The sequence below is a fragment of the Gasterosteus aculeatus genome, chromosome 13 (genome assembly GCF_964276395.1).
Source record: "Gasterosteus aculeatus chromosome 13, fGasAcu3.hap1.1, whole genome shotgun sequence".
Taxonomy (NCBI): Eukaryota; Metazoa; Chordata; class Actinopteri; order Perciformes; family Gasterosteidae; genus Gasterosteus; species Gasterosteus aculeatus.
Genome location: NC_135701.1, coordinates 470,084 through 483,122, shown reverse-complemented (window position 1 = coordinate 483,122; position 13,039 = coordinate 470,084). Strand labels below are relative to the sequence as shown.

General features: G+C 39.5%; 21 non-coding genes across 21 annotated transcripts; all 21 read right to left on the bottom strand.

The window, feature by feature from the left end:
- Positions 1–22: 22 nt before the first annotated feature.
- On the bottom strand, positions 23–96 carry trnai-aau (transfer RNA isoleucine (anticodon AAU)). The gene has a single exon. It is a non-coding gene; the product is annotated as a tRNA-Ile (tRNA).
- Positions 97–344: 248 nt separating this feature from the next.
- trnar-ucg (transfer RNA arginine (anticodon UCG)) lies at positions 345–417 on the bottom strand. The gene has a single exon. It is a non-coding gene; the product is annotated as a tRNA-Arg (tRNA).
- A 477-nt stretch (positions 418–894) lies between these two features.
- On the bottom strand, positions 895–968 carry trnai-aau (transfer RNA isoleucine (anticodon AAU)). Its single transcript has one exon. It is a non-coding gene; the product is annotated as a tRNA-Ile (tRNA).
- Positions 969–1,768: 800 nt separating this feature from the next.
- On the bottom strand, positions 1,769–1,842 carry trnai-aau (transfer RNA isoleucine (anticodon AAU)). The gene has a single exon. It is a non-coding gene; the product is annotated as a tRNA-Ile (tRNA).
- A 248-nt stretch (positions 1,843–2,090) lies between these two features.
- Positions 2,091–2,163, bottom strand: trnar-ucg (transfer RNA arginine (anticodon UCG)). Its single transcript has one exon. It is a non-coding gene; the product is annotated as a tRNA-Arg (tRNA).
- A 477-nt stretch (positions 2,164–2,640) lies between these two features.
- Positions 2,641–2,714, bottom strand: trnai-aau (transfer RNA isoleucine (anticodon AAU)). The gene has a single exon. It is a non-coding gene; the product is annotated as a tRNA-Ile (tRNA).
- Positions 2,715–3,514: 800 nt separating this feature from the next.
- Positions 3,515–3,588, bottom strand: trnai-aau (transfer RNA isoleucine (anticodon AAU)). Its single transcript has one exon. It is a non-coding gene; the product is annotated as a tRNA-Ile (tRNA).
- A 248-nt stretch (positions 3,589–3,836) lies between these two features.
- Positions 3,837–3,909, bottom strand: trnar-ucg (transfer RNA arginine (anticodon UCG)). The gene has a single exon. It is a non-coding gene; the product is annotated as a tRNA-Arg (tRNA).
- Positions 3,910–4,391: 482 nt separating this feature from the next.
- trnai-aau (transfer RNA isoleucine (anticodon AAU)) lies at positions 4,392–4,465 on the bottom strand. Its single transcript has one exon. It is a non-coding gene; the product is annotated as a tRNA-Ile (tRNA).
- A 248-nt stretch (positions 4,466–4,713) lies between these two features.
- Positions 4,714–4,786, bottom strand: trnar-ucg (transfer RNA arginine (anticodon UCG)). The gene has a single exon. It is a non-coding gene; the product is annotated as a tRNA-Arg (tRNA).
- Positions 4,787–5,267: 481 nt separating this feature from the next.
- Positions 5,268–5,341, bottom strand: trnai-aau (transfer RNA isoleucine (anticodon AAU)). Its single transcript has one exon. It is a non-coding gene; the product is annotated as a tRNA-Ile (tRNA).
- An 800-nt stretch (positions 5,342–6,141) lies between these two features.
- On the bottom strand, positions 6,142–6,215 carry trnai-aau (transfer RNA isoleucine (anticodon AAU)). The gene has a single exon. It is a non-coding gene; the product is annotated as a tRNA-Ile (tRNA).
- A 248-nt stretch (positions 6,216–6,463) lies between these two features.
- trnar-ucg (transfer RNA arginine (anticodon UCG)) lies at positions 6,464–6,536 on the bottom strand. The gene has a single exon. It is a non-coding gene; the product is annotated as a tRNA-Arg (tRNA).
- A 482-nt stretch (positions 6,537–7,018) lies between these two features.
- trnai-aau (transfer RNA isoleucine (anticodon AAU)) lies at positions 7,019–7,092 on the bottom strand. Its single transcript has one exon. It is a non-coding gene; the product is annotated as a tRNA-Ile (tRNA).
- Positions 7,093–7,340: 248 nt separating this feature from the next.
- On the bottom strand, positions 7,341–7,413 carry trnar-ucg (transfer RNA arginine (anticodon UCG)). The gene has a single exon. It is a non-coding gene; the product is annotated as a tRNA-Arg (tRNA).
- Positions 7,414–8,771: 1,358 nt separating this feature from the next.
- Positions 8,772–8,845, bottom strand: trnai-aau (transfer RNA isoleucine (anticodon AAU)). The gene has a single exon. It is a non-coding gene; the product is annotated as a tRNA-Ile (tRNA).
- Positions 8,846–9,093: 248 nt separating this feature from the next.
- Positions 9,094–9,166, bottom strand: trnar-ucg (transfer RNA arginine (anticodon UCG)). Its single transcript has one exon. It is a non-coding gene; the product is annotated as a tRNA-Arg (tRNA).
- Positions 9,167–10,520: 1,354 nt separating this feature from the next.
- trnai-aau (transfer RNA isoleucine (anticodon AAU)) lies at positions 10,521–10,594 on the bottom strand. The gene has a single exon. It is a non-coding gene; the product is annotated as a tRNA-Ile (tRNA).
- Positions 10,595–10,841: 247 nt separating this feature from the next.
- On the bottom strand, positions 10,842–10,914 carry trnar-ucg (transfer RNA arginine (anticodon UCG)). The gene has a single exon. It is a non-coding gene; the product is annotated as a tRNA-Arg (tRNA).
- A 481-nt stretch (positions 10,915–11,395) lies between these two features.
- trnai-aau (transfer RNA isoleucine (anticodon AAU)) lies at positions 11,396–11,469 on the bottom strand. Its single transcript has one exon. It is a non-coding gene; the product is annotated as a tRNA-Ile (tRNA).
- Positions 11,470–12,272: 803 nt separating this feature from the next.
- trnai-aau (transfer RNA isoleucine (anticodon AAU)) lies at positions 12,273–12,346 on the bottom strand. The gene has a single exon. It is a non-coding gene; the product is annotated as a tRNA-Ile (tRNA).
- Between the last annotated feature and the right edge of the window lie 693 nt (positions 12,347–13,039).

Genomic DNA, 13,039 nt, shown 5'->3' with positions numbered 1-13,039 from the left:
AACATGATATCCTGGCAATCCTTGGCCAGTATGGGGATTGAACCCATGACCTTGGCGTTATTAGCACCACGCTCTGACCATCTGAGCTAACCGGCCCTTTTCTCTTGGTTTTATCCAACTACAGTAAATCCAGATTTCAGGCCAAATGAGAACTTCTATGATGCAGGCAGTAAATAATTGTCAATCAGTTGTGAGAGCGTATCACCTTTAATTTCCCCATTGAAATAGACGGTGAAGAGAATGAATTTAAATATAATGGAAGTATATTTTGTTGGAAACAACAATGCATATACCTGATGAAATTCAACTTTGCACAAGACTTCTTACAAATATCTTGGAAGTTTCAACCAAGAAGGGACTCGAACCCTCAATCTTCTGATCCGAAGTCAGACGCCTTGTCCATTAGGCCACGTGGTCCCTAAATGCAACAGTTTTTTTTTTTAACTGCTATTATTCACCTGCAGAGTAGGAGGACCAGAAAAATATCTTTCAACACCTGAGGTTTGCAACGCCATCATGAATTTAAACATCTACTGCAAGTGTGGACGGATTTATCGTTGAATGAGTGTTACCAGGGGGTTTTGCGATTTAACTTACAATCACATAGTATCACCATTACGTTCTGACAATGTCAGGTAAAGACACAGTTTAGATTTTCTTTAATTGGCCTGGGAGAATACTTGAGAATGTTACCAGTGGGATCACCTACTGGCTTGGCATTGCTAGACAGGATGAATGGGTTTCCACAAAAAAATATTTGGATGGAGGTAGATCATTGAACCTGGATGGGATGTAGTATCAGCTCACTTTCTATTGGATTCTTCTTTGGAATAGGACAGTTTCAGAGGCTGGAATAACACAGACTAAATAAAAACATGGTATCCTGGCAATCCTTGGCCAGTATGGGGATTGAACCCATGACCTTGGCGTTATTAGCACCACGCTCTGACCATCTGAGCTAACCGGCCCTTTTCTCTTGATTTTATCCAACTACAGTAAATCCAGATTTCATGCCAAATGAGAACTTCGAAAATGCAGGCAGTAAACAATTGTCAGTCAGTTGTGAGAGCCTATCACCTTTAATTTCCCCATTAAAATACACGGTGAAGAGAATGAATTTAACTATAATGGAAGTATATTTTGTTGGAAACAAAAATGCATATATCTGATGAAATTCAACTTTGCACAAGACTTCTTACAAATATCTTGGAAGTTTCAACCAAGAAGGGACTCGAACCCTCAATCTTCTGATCCGAAGTCAGACACCTTGTCCATTAGGCCACGTGGTCCCTAAATGCAACAGTTTCATTTTTTTTAACTGCTATTATTCACCTGCAAAGTAGGAGGACCAGAAAAATATCTTTCAACACCTGAGGTTTGCAACGCCATCATGAATTTAAACATCTACTGCAAGTGTGGACGGATTTATCGTTGAATGAGTGTTACCAGCGGGTTTTGAGATTTAACTTACAATCACATAGTATCACCATTACGTTCTGACAATGTCAGGTAAAGACACAGTTTAGATTTTTTTTAATTGGCCTGGGAGAATACTTGAGAATGTTACCAGTGGGATCACCTACTGGCTTGGCATTGCTAGACAGGATGAATGGGTTTCCACAAAAAAATATTTGGATGGAGGTAGATCATTGAACCTGGATGGGATGTAGTAACAGCTGACTTTCTATTGGATTCTTCTTTGGAATAGGACAGTTTCAGAGGCTGGAATAACACAGACTAAATAAAAACATGATATCCTGGCAATCCTTGGCCAGTATGGGGATTGAACCCATGACCTTGGCGTTATTAGCACCACGCTCTGACCATCTGAGCTAACCGGCCCTTTTCTCTTGATTTTATCCAACTACAGTAAATCCAGATTTCATGCCAAATGAGAACTTCGAAAATGCAGGCAGTAAACAATTGTCAGTCAGTTGTGAGAGCCTATCACCTTTAATTTCCCCATTAAAATACATGGTGAAGAGAATGAATTTAACTATAATGGAAGTATATTTTGTTGGAAACAAAAATGCATATATCTGATGAAATTCAACTTTGCACAAGACTTCTTACAAATATCTTGGAAGTTTCAACCAAGAAGGGACTCGAACCCTCAATCTTCTGATCCGAAGTCAGACGCCTTGTCCATTAGGCCACGTGGTCCCTAAATGCAACAGTTTTTTTTTTTAACTGCTATTATTCACCTGCAGAGTAGGAGGACCAGAAAAATATCTTTCAACACCTGAGGTTTGCAACGCCATCATGAATTTAAACATCTACTGCAAGTGTGGACGGATTTATCGTTGAATGAGTGTTACCAGGGGGTTTTGCGATTTAACTTACAATCACATAGTATCACCATTACGTTCTGACAATGTCAGGTAAAGACACAGTTTAGATTTTCTTTAATTGGCCTGGGAGAATACTTGAGAATGTTACCAGTGGGATCACCTACTGGCTTGGCATTGCTAGACAGGATGAATGGGTTTCCACAAAAAAATATTTGGATGGAGGTAGATCATTGAACCTGGATGGGATGTAGTATCAGCTCACTTTCTATTGGATTCTTCTTTTGAATAGGACAGTTTCAGAGGCTGGAATAACACAGACTAAATAAAAACATGGTATCCTGGCAATCCTTGGCCAGTATGGGGATTGAACCCATGACCTTGGCGTTATTAGCACCACGCTCTGACCATCTGAGCTAACCGGCCCTTTTCTCTTGATTTTATCCAACTACAGTAAATCCAGATTTCATGCCAAATGAGAACTTCGAAAATGCAGGCAGTAAACAATTGTCAGTCAGTTGTGAGAGCCTATCACCTTTAATTTCCCCATTAAAATACACGGTGAAGAGAATGAATTTAACTATAATGGAAGTATATTTTGTTGGAAACAAATATGCATATATCTGATGAAATTCAACTTTGCACAAGACTTCTTACAAATATCTTGGAAGTTTCAACCAAGAAGGGACTCGAACCCTCAATCTTCTGATCCGAAGTCAGACACCTTGTCCATTAGGCCACGTGGTCCCTAAACGCAACAGTTTCATTTTTTTTAACTGCTATTATTCACCTGCAAAGTAGGAGGACCAGAAAAATATCTTTCAACACCTGAGGTTTGCAACGCCATCATGAATTTAAACATCTACTGCAAGTGTGGACGGATTTATCGTTGAATGAGTGTTACCAGCGGGTTTTGAGATTTAACTTACAATCACATAGTATCACCATTACGTTCTGACAATGTCAGGTAAAGACACAGTTTAGATTTTTTTTAATTGGCCTGGGAGAATACTTGAGAATGTTACCAGTGGGATCACCTACTGGCTTGGCATTGCTAGACAGGATGAATGGGTTTCCACAAAAAAATATTTGGATGGAGGTAGATCATTGAACCTGGATGGGATGTAGTAACAGCTGACTTTCTATTGGATTCTTCTTTGGAATAGGACAGTTTCAGAGGCTGGAATAACACAGACTAAATAAAAACATGATATCCTGGCAATCCTTGGCCAGTATGGGGATTGAACCCATGACCTTGGCGTTATTAGCACCACGCTCTGACCATCTGAGCTAACCGGCCCTTTTCTCTTGATTTTATCCAACTACAGTAAATCCAGATTTCATGCCAAATGAGAACTTCGAAAATGCAGGCAGTAAACAATTGTCAGTCAGTTGTGAGAGCCTATCACCTTTAATTTCCCCATTAAAATACACGGTGAAGAGAATGAATTTAACTATAATGGAAGTATATTTTGTTGGAAACAAAAATGCATATATCTGATGAAATTCAACTTCGCACAAGACTTCTTACAAATATCTTGGAAGTTTCAACCAAGAAGGGACTCGAACCCTCAATCTTCTGATCCGAAGTCAGACGCCTTGTCCATTAGGCCACGTGGTCCCTAAATGCAACAGTTTCATTTTTTTTAACTGCTATTATTCACCTGCAGAGTAGGAGGACCAGAAAAATATCTTTCAACACCTGAGGTTTGCAACGCCATCATGAATTTAAATATGTACTGCAAGTGTGGACGGATTTGTCATTGAATGAGTGTTACCGGGTTTTTTTTGGGATTTAACTTACAATCACATAGTATCACCATTACGTTCTGACAATGTCAGGTAAAGACACAGTTTTGATTTTTTTTAATTGGCCTGGGAGAATACTTGAGAATGTTACCAGTGGGATCACCTACTGGCTTGGCATTGCTAGACAGGATGAATGGGTTTCCACAAAAAAATATTTGGATGGAGGTAGATCATTGAACCTGGATGGGATGTAGTAACAGCTGACTTTCTATTGGATTCTTCTTTGGAATAGGACAGTTTCAGAGGCTGGAATAACACAGACTAAATAAAAACATATGATATTCTGGCAATCCTTGGCCAGTATGGGGATTGAACCCATGACCTTGGCGTTATTAGCACCACGCTCTGACCATCTGAGCCTACCGGCCCTTTTCTCTTGACTTTATCCAACCACATTAAATCCAGACTTCATGCCAAATGAGAACTTCTAAAATGCAGGCAGTAAATAATTGTCAATTAGTTGTGAGAGCCTATCACCTTTAATTTCCCCATTAAAATAGACGGTGAAGAGAATGAATTTAAATATAATGGAAAAGTATTTTGTTGGAAACAACAATGCTCATACCTGAGGAAATTTAACTTTGCACAAGACATCTTACAAATATCTTGGAAGTTTCAACCACGAAGGGACTCGAACCCTCAATCTTCTGATCCGAAGTCAGACGCCTTGTCCATTAGGCCACGTGGTCCCTAAATGCAGCAGTTTCACTTTCTTTTTCACTGCTATTATTCACCGGCAGAGTAGGAGGACCAGAAAAATATCTTTCAACACCTGAGGTTTGCAACGCCATCATGAATTTAAATATGTACTGCAAGTGTGGACGGATTTTTTGTTGAATGAGTGTTACCAGGGGGTTTTGCGACTTAACTTACAATCACATAGTATCACCATTACGTTCTGACAATGTCAGGTAAAGACACAGTTTTGATTTTTTTTAATTGGCCTGGGAGAATACTTGAGAATGTTACCAGTGGGATCACCTACTGGCTTGGCATTGCTAGACAGGATGAATGGGTTTCCACAAAAAAATATTTGGATGGAGGTAGATCATTGAACCTGGATGGGATGTAGTATCAGCTCACTTTCTATTGGATTCTTCTTTGGAATAGGACAGTTTCAGAGGCTGGAATAACACAGACTAAATAAAAACATGGTATCCTGGCAATCCTTGGCCAGTATGGGGATTGAACCCATGACCTTGGCGTTATTAGCACCACGCTCTGACCATCTGAGCTAACCGGCCCTTTTCTCTTGATTTTATCCAACTACAGTAATTCCAGATTTCATGCCAAATGAGAACTTCGAAAATGCAGGCAGTAAACAATTGTCAGTCAGTTGTGAGAGCCTATCACCTTTAATTTCCCCATTAAAATACACGGTGAAGAGAATGAATTTAACTATAATGGAAGTATATTTTGTTGGAAACAAATATGCATATATCTGATGAAATTCAACTTTGCACAAGACTTCTTACAAATATCTTGGAAGTTTCAACCAAGAAGGGACTCGAACCCTCAATCTTCTGATCCGAAGTCAGACACCTTGTCCATTAGGCCACGTGGTCCCTAAACGCAACAGTTTCATTTTTTTTAACTGCTATTATTCACCTGCAAAGTAGGAGGACCAGAAAAATATCTTTCAACACCTGAGGTTTGCAACGCCATCATGAATTTAAACATCTACTGCAAGTGTGGACGGATTTATCGTTGAATGAGTGTTACCAGCGGGTTTTGAGATTTGACTTACAATCACATAGTATCACCATTACGTTCTGACAATGTCAGGTAAAGACACAGTTTAGATTTTTTTTAATTGGCCTGGGAGAATACTTGAGAATGTTACCAGTGGGATCACCTACTGGCTTGGCATTGCTAGACAGGATGAATGGGTTTCCACAAAAAAATATTTGGATGGAGGTAGATCATTGAACCTGGATGGGATGTAGTAACAGCTGACTTTCTATTGGATTCTTCTTTGGAATAGGACAGTTTCAGAGGCTGGAATAACACAGACTAAATAAAAACATGATATCCTGGCAATCCTTGGCCAGTATGGGGATTGAACCCATGACCTTGGCGTTATTAGCACCACGCTCTGACCATCTGAGCTAACCGGCCCTTTTCTCTTGATTTTATCCAACTACAGTAAATCCAGATTTCATGCCAAATGAGAACTTCGAAAATGCAGGCAGTAAACAATTGTCAGTCAGTTGTGAGAGCCTATCACCTTTAATTTCCCCATTAAAATACACGGTGAAGAGAATGAATTTAACTATAATGGAAGTATATTTTGTTGGAAACAAAAATGCATATATCTGATGAAATTCAACTTTGCACAAGACTTCTTACAAATATCTTGGAAGTTTCAACCAAGAAGGGACTCGAACCCTCAATCTTCTGATCCGAAGTCAGACGCCTTGTCCATTAGGCCACGTGGTCCCTAAATGCAACAGTTTCATTTTTTTTAACTGCTATTATTCACCTGCAGAGTAGGAGGACCAGAAAAATATCTTTCAACACCTGAGGTTTGCAACGCCATCATGAATTTAAATATGTACTGCAAGTGTGGACGGATTTGTCATTGAATGAGTGTTACCGGGTTTTTTTTGGGATTTAACTTACAATCACATAGTATCACCATTACGTTCTGACAATGTCAGGTAAAGACACAGTTTTGATTTTTTTTAATTGGCCTGGGAGAATACTTGAGAATGTTACCAGTGGGATCACCTACTGGCTTGGCATTGCTAGACAGGATGAATGGGTTTCCACAAAAAAATATTTGGATGGAGGTAGATCATTGAACCTGGATGGGATGTAGTAACAGCTGACTTTCTATTGGATTCTTCTTTGGAATAGGACAGTTTCAGAGGCTGGAATAACACAGACTAAATAAAAACATATGATATTCTGGCAATCCTTGGCCAGTATGGGGATTGAACCCATGACCTTGGCGTTATTAGCACCACGCTCTGACCATCTGAGCCTACCGGCCCTTTTCTCTTGACTTTATCCAACCACATTAAATCCAGACTTCATGCCAAATGAGAACTTCTAAAATGCAGGCAGTAAATAATTGTCAATTAGTTGTGAGAGCCTATCACCTTTAATTTCCCCATTAAAATAGACGGTGAAGAGAATGAATTTAAATATAATGGAAAAGTATTTTGTTGGAAACAACAATGCTCATACCTGAGGAAATTTAACTTTGCACAAGACATCTTACAAATATCTTGGAAGTTTCAACCACGAAGGGACTCGAACCCTCAATCTTCTGATCCGAAGTCAGACGCCTTGTCCATTAGGCCACGTGGTCCCTAAATGCAGCAGTTTCACTTTCTTTTTCACTGCTATTATTCACCGGCAGAGTAGGAGGACCAGAAAAATATCTTTCAACACCTGAGGTTTGCAACGCCATCATGAATTTAAATATGTACTGCAAGTGTGGACGGATTTTTTGTTGAATGAGTGTTACCAGGGGGTTTTGCGACTTAACTTACAATCACATAGTATCACCATTACGTTCTGACAATGTCAGGTAAAGACACAGTTTTGATTTTTTTTAATTGGCCTGGGAGAATACTTGAGAATGTTACCAGTGGGATCACCTACTGGCTTGGCATTGCTAGACAGAATGAATGGGTTTCCACAAAAAACCTTTGGATGGAGGGAGATCATTGAACCTGGATGGGATGTAGTAACAGCTGACTTTCTATTGGATTCTTCTTTGGAATAGGACAGTTTCAGAGGCTGGAATAACACAGACTAAATAAAAACATATGATATTCTGGCAATCCTTGGCCAGTATGGGGATTGAACCCATGACCTTGGTGTTATTAGCACCACGCTCCGACCATCTGAGCTAACCGGCCCTTTTCTCTTGATTTTATCCAACTACAGTAAATCCAGATTTCAGGCCAAATGAGAACTTCTATGATGCAGGCAGTAAATAATTGTCAATCAGTTGTGAGAGCCTATCACCTTTGATTTCCCAATTAAAATAGACGGTGAAGAGAATGAATTTAACTATAATGGAAGTATATTTTGTTGGAAACAAAAATGCATATATCTGATGAAATTCAACTTTGCGCAAGACTTCTTACAAATATCTTGGAAGTTTCAACCAAGAAGGGACTCGAACCCTCCATCTTCTGATCCGAAGTCAGACGCCTTGTCCATTAGGCCACGTGGTCCCTAAATGCAGCAGTTTCACTTTCTTTTTCACTGCTATTATTCACCGGCAGAGTAGGAGGACCAGAAAAATATCTTTCAACACCTGAGGTTTGCAACGCCATCATGAATTTAAATTTGTACTGCAAGTGTGGACGGATTTATTGTTGAATGAGTGTTACCAGGGGGTTTTGCGACTTAACTTACAATCACATAGTATCACCATTACGTTCTGACAATGTCAGGTAAAGACACAGTTTAGATTTTTTTAAATTGGCCTGGGAGAATACTTGAGAATGTTACCAGTGGGATCACCTACTGGCTTGGCATTGCTAGACAGGATGAATAGGTTTCCACAAAAAAATATTTGGATGGAGGTAGATCATTGAACCTGGATGGGATGTAGTAACAGCTGACTTTCTATTGGATTCTTCTTTGGAATGGGACAGTTTCAGAGGCTGGAATAACACAGACTAAATAAAAACATGATATCCTGGCAATCCTTGGCCAGTATGGGGATTGAACCCATGACCTTGGCGTTATTAGCACCACGCTCTGACCATCTGAGCTAACCGGCCCTTTTCTCTTGGTTTTATCCAACTACAGTAAATCCAGATTTCAGGCCAAATGAGAACTTCTATGATGCAGGCAGTAAATAATTGTCAATCAGTTGTGAGAGCGTATCACCTTTAATTTCCCCATTAAAATAGACGGTGAAGAGAATGAATTTAAATATAATGGAAGTATATTTTGTTGGAAACAAAAATGAATATATATGATGAAATTCAACTTTGCACAAGACTTCTTACAAATATCTTGGAAGTTTCAACCAAGAAGGGACTCGAACCCTCAATCTTCTGATCCGAAGTCAGACGCCTTGTCCATTAGGCCACGTGGTCCCTAAATGCAACAGTTTCATTTTTTTTTAACTGCTATTATTCACCGGCAGAGTAGGAGGACCAGAAAAATATCTTTCAACACCTGAGGTTTGCAACGCCATCATGAATTTAAATATGTACTGCAAGTGTGGACGGATTTTTTGTTGAATGAGTGTTACCAGGGGGTTTTGCGACTTTACTTACAATCACATAGTATCACCATTACGTTCTGACAATGTCAGGTAAAGACACAGTTTTGATTTTTTTTAATTGGCCTGGGAGAATACTTGAGAATGTTACCAGTGGGATCACCTACTGGCTTGGCATTGCTAGACAGAATGAATGGGTTTCCACAAAAAAACCTTTGGATGGAGGGAGATCATTGAACCTGGATGGGATGTAGTAACAGCTGACTTTCTATTGGATTCTTCTTTGGAATAGGACAGTTTCAGAGGCTGGAATAACACAGACTAAATAAAAACATATGATATTCTGGCAATCGTTGGCCAGTATGGGGATTGAACCCATGACCTTATTAGCACCACGCTCTGACCATCTGAGCTAACCGGCCCTTTTCTCTTGATTTTATCCAACTACAGTAAATCCAGATTTCAGGCCAAATGAGAACTTCTATGATGCAGGCAGTAAATAATTGTCAATCAGTTGTGAGAGCCTATCACCTTTAATTTCCCAATTAAAATAGACGGTGAAGAGAATGAATTTAACTATAATGGAAGTATATTTTGTTGGAAACAAAAATGCATATATCTGATGAAATTCAACTTTGCGCAAGACTTCTTACAAATATCTTGGAAGTTTCAACCAAGAAGGGACTCGAACCCTCCATCTTCTGATCCGAAGTCAGACGCCTTGTCCATTAGGCCACGTGGTCCCTAAATGCAGCAGTTTCACTTTCTTTTTCACTGCTATTATTCACCGGCAGAGTAGGAGGACCAGAAAAATATCTTTCAACACCTGAGGTTTGCGACGCCATCATGAATTTAAATATGTACTGCAAGTGTGGACGGATTTATTGTTGAATGAGTGTTACCAGGGGGTTTTGCGACTTAACTTACAATCACATAGTATCACCATTACGTTCTGACAATGTCAGGTAAAGACACAGTTTAGATTTTTTTTAATTGGCCTGGGAGAATACTTGAGAATGTTACCAGTGGGATCACCTACTGGCTTGGCATTGCTAGACAGGATGAATGGGTTTCCACAAAAAAATATTTGGATGGAGGTAGATCATTGAACCTGGATGGGATGTCGTATCAGCTCACTTTCTATTGGATTCTTCTTTGGAATAGGACAGTTTCAGAGGCTGGAATAACACAGACTAAATAAAAACATATGATATTCTGGCAATCCTTGGCCAGTATGGGGATTGAACCCATGACCTTGGCGTTATTAGCACCACGCTCTGACCATCTGAGCTAACTGGCCCTTTTCTCTTGATTTTATCCAACTACAGTAAATCCAGATTCCAGGCCAAATGAGAACTTCTATGATGCAGGCAGTAAATAATTGTCAATCAGTTGTGAGAGCCTATCACCTTTAATTTCCCCATTAAAATAGACGGTGAAGAGAATGAATTTAATAAAATGGAAGTATATTTTGTTGGAAACAACAATGCATATATCTGATGAAATTCAACTTTGCACAAGACATCTTACAAATATCTTGGAAGTTTCAACCACGAAGGGACTCGAACCCTCAATCTTCTGATCCGAAGTCAGACGCCTTGTCCATTAGGCCACGTGGTCCCTAAATGCAGCAGTTTCATTTTTTTTTAACTGCTATTATTCACCTGCAGAGTAGGAGGACCAGAAAAATATCTTTCAACACCTGAGGTTTGCAACGCCATCATGAATTTAAACATCTACTGCAATTGTGGACGGATTTATCGTTGAATGAGTGTTACCGGGTTTTTTTTGGGATTTAACTTACAATCACATAGTATCACCATTACGTTCTGACAATGTCAGGTAAAGACACAGTTTAGATTTTCTTTAATTGGCCTGGGAGAATACTTGAGAATGTTACCAGTGGGATCACCTACTGGCTTGGCATTGCTAGACAGGATGAATGGGTTTCCACAAAAAAATATTTGGATGGAGGTAGATCATTGAACCTGGATGGGATGTAGTATCAGCTCACTTTCTATTGGATTCTTCTTTGGAATAGGACAGTTTCAGAGGCTGGAATAACACAGACTAAATAAAAACATGGTATCCTGGCAATCCTTGGCCAGTATGGGGATTGAACCCATGACCTTGGCGTTATTAGCACCACGCTCTGACCATCTGAGCTAACCGGCCCTTTTCTCTTGATTTTATCCAACTACAGTAAATCCAGATTTCATGCCAAATGAGAACTTCGAAAATGCAGGCAGTAAACAATTGTCAGTCAGTTGTGAGAGCCTATCACCTTTAATTTCCCCATTAAAATACACGGTGAAGAGAATGAATTTAACTATAATGGAAGTATATTTTGTTGGAAACAAAAATGCATATATCTGATGAAATTCAACTTTGCACAAGACTTCTTACAAATATCTTGGAAGTTTCAACCAAGAAGGGACTCGAACCCTCAATCTTCTGATCCGAAGTCAGACACCTTGTCCATTAGGCCACGTGGTCCCTAAATGCAGCAGTTTCACTTTTTTTAACTGCTATTATTCACCTGCAGAGTAGGAGGACCAGAAAAATATCTTTCAACACCTGAGGTTTGCAACGCCATCATGAATTTAAACATCTACTGCAAGTGTGGACGGATTTATCGTTGAATGAGTGTTACCGGGTTTTTTTGGGGATTTAACTTACAATCACATAGTATCACCATTACGTTCTGACAATGTCAGGTAAAGACACAGTTTTGATATTTTTTAATTGGCCTGGGAGAATACTTGAGAATGTTACCAGTGGGATCACCTACTGGCTTGGCATTGCTAGACAGGATGAATGGGTTTCCACAAAAAAATATTTGGATGGAGGTAGATCATTGAACCTGGATTGGATGTAGTAACAGCTGACTTTCTATTGGATTCTTCTTTGGAATAGGACAGTTTCAGAGGCTGGAATAACACAGACTAAATAAAAACATATGATATTCTGGCAATCCTTGGCCAGTATGGGGATTGAACCCATGACCTTGGCGTTATTAGCACCACACTCTGACCATCTGAGCTAACCAGCCCTTTTCTCTTGATTTTATCCAACTACAGTAAATCCAGATTTCAGGCCAAATGAGAACTTCTAAAATGCAGGCAGTAAACAATTGTCAGTCAGTTGTGAGAGCCTATCACCTTTAATTTCCCCATTAAAATACACGGTGAAGAGAATGAATTTAACTATAATGGAAGTATATTTTGCTGGAAACAAAAAAACATATATCTGATGAAATTCAACTTTGCACAAGACTTCTTACAAATATCTTGGAAGTTTCAACCAAGAAGGGACTCGAACCCTCCATCTTCTGATCCGAAGTCAGACGCCTTGTCCATTAGGCCACGTGGTCCCTAAATGCAACAGTTTTTTTTTTTTTAACTGCTATTATTCACCTGCAGAGTAGGAGGACCAGAAAAATATCTTTCAACACCTGAGGTTTGCAACGCCATCATGAATTTAAACATCTACTGCAAGTGTGGACGGATTTATCGTTGAATGAGTGTTACCAGGGGGTTTTGCGATTTAACTTACAATCACATAGTATCACCATTACGTTCTGACAATGTCAGGTAAAGACACAGTTTAGATTTTCTTTAATTGGCCTGGGAGAATACTTGAGAATGTTACCAGTGGGATCACCTACTGGCTTGGCATTGCTAGACAGGATGAATGGGTTTCCACAAAAAAATATTTGGATGGAGGTAGATCATTGAACCTGGAT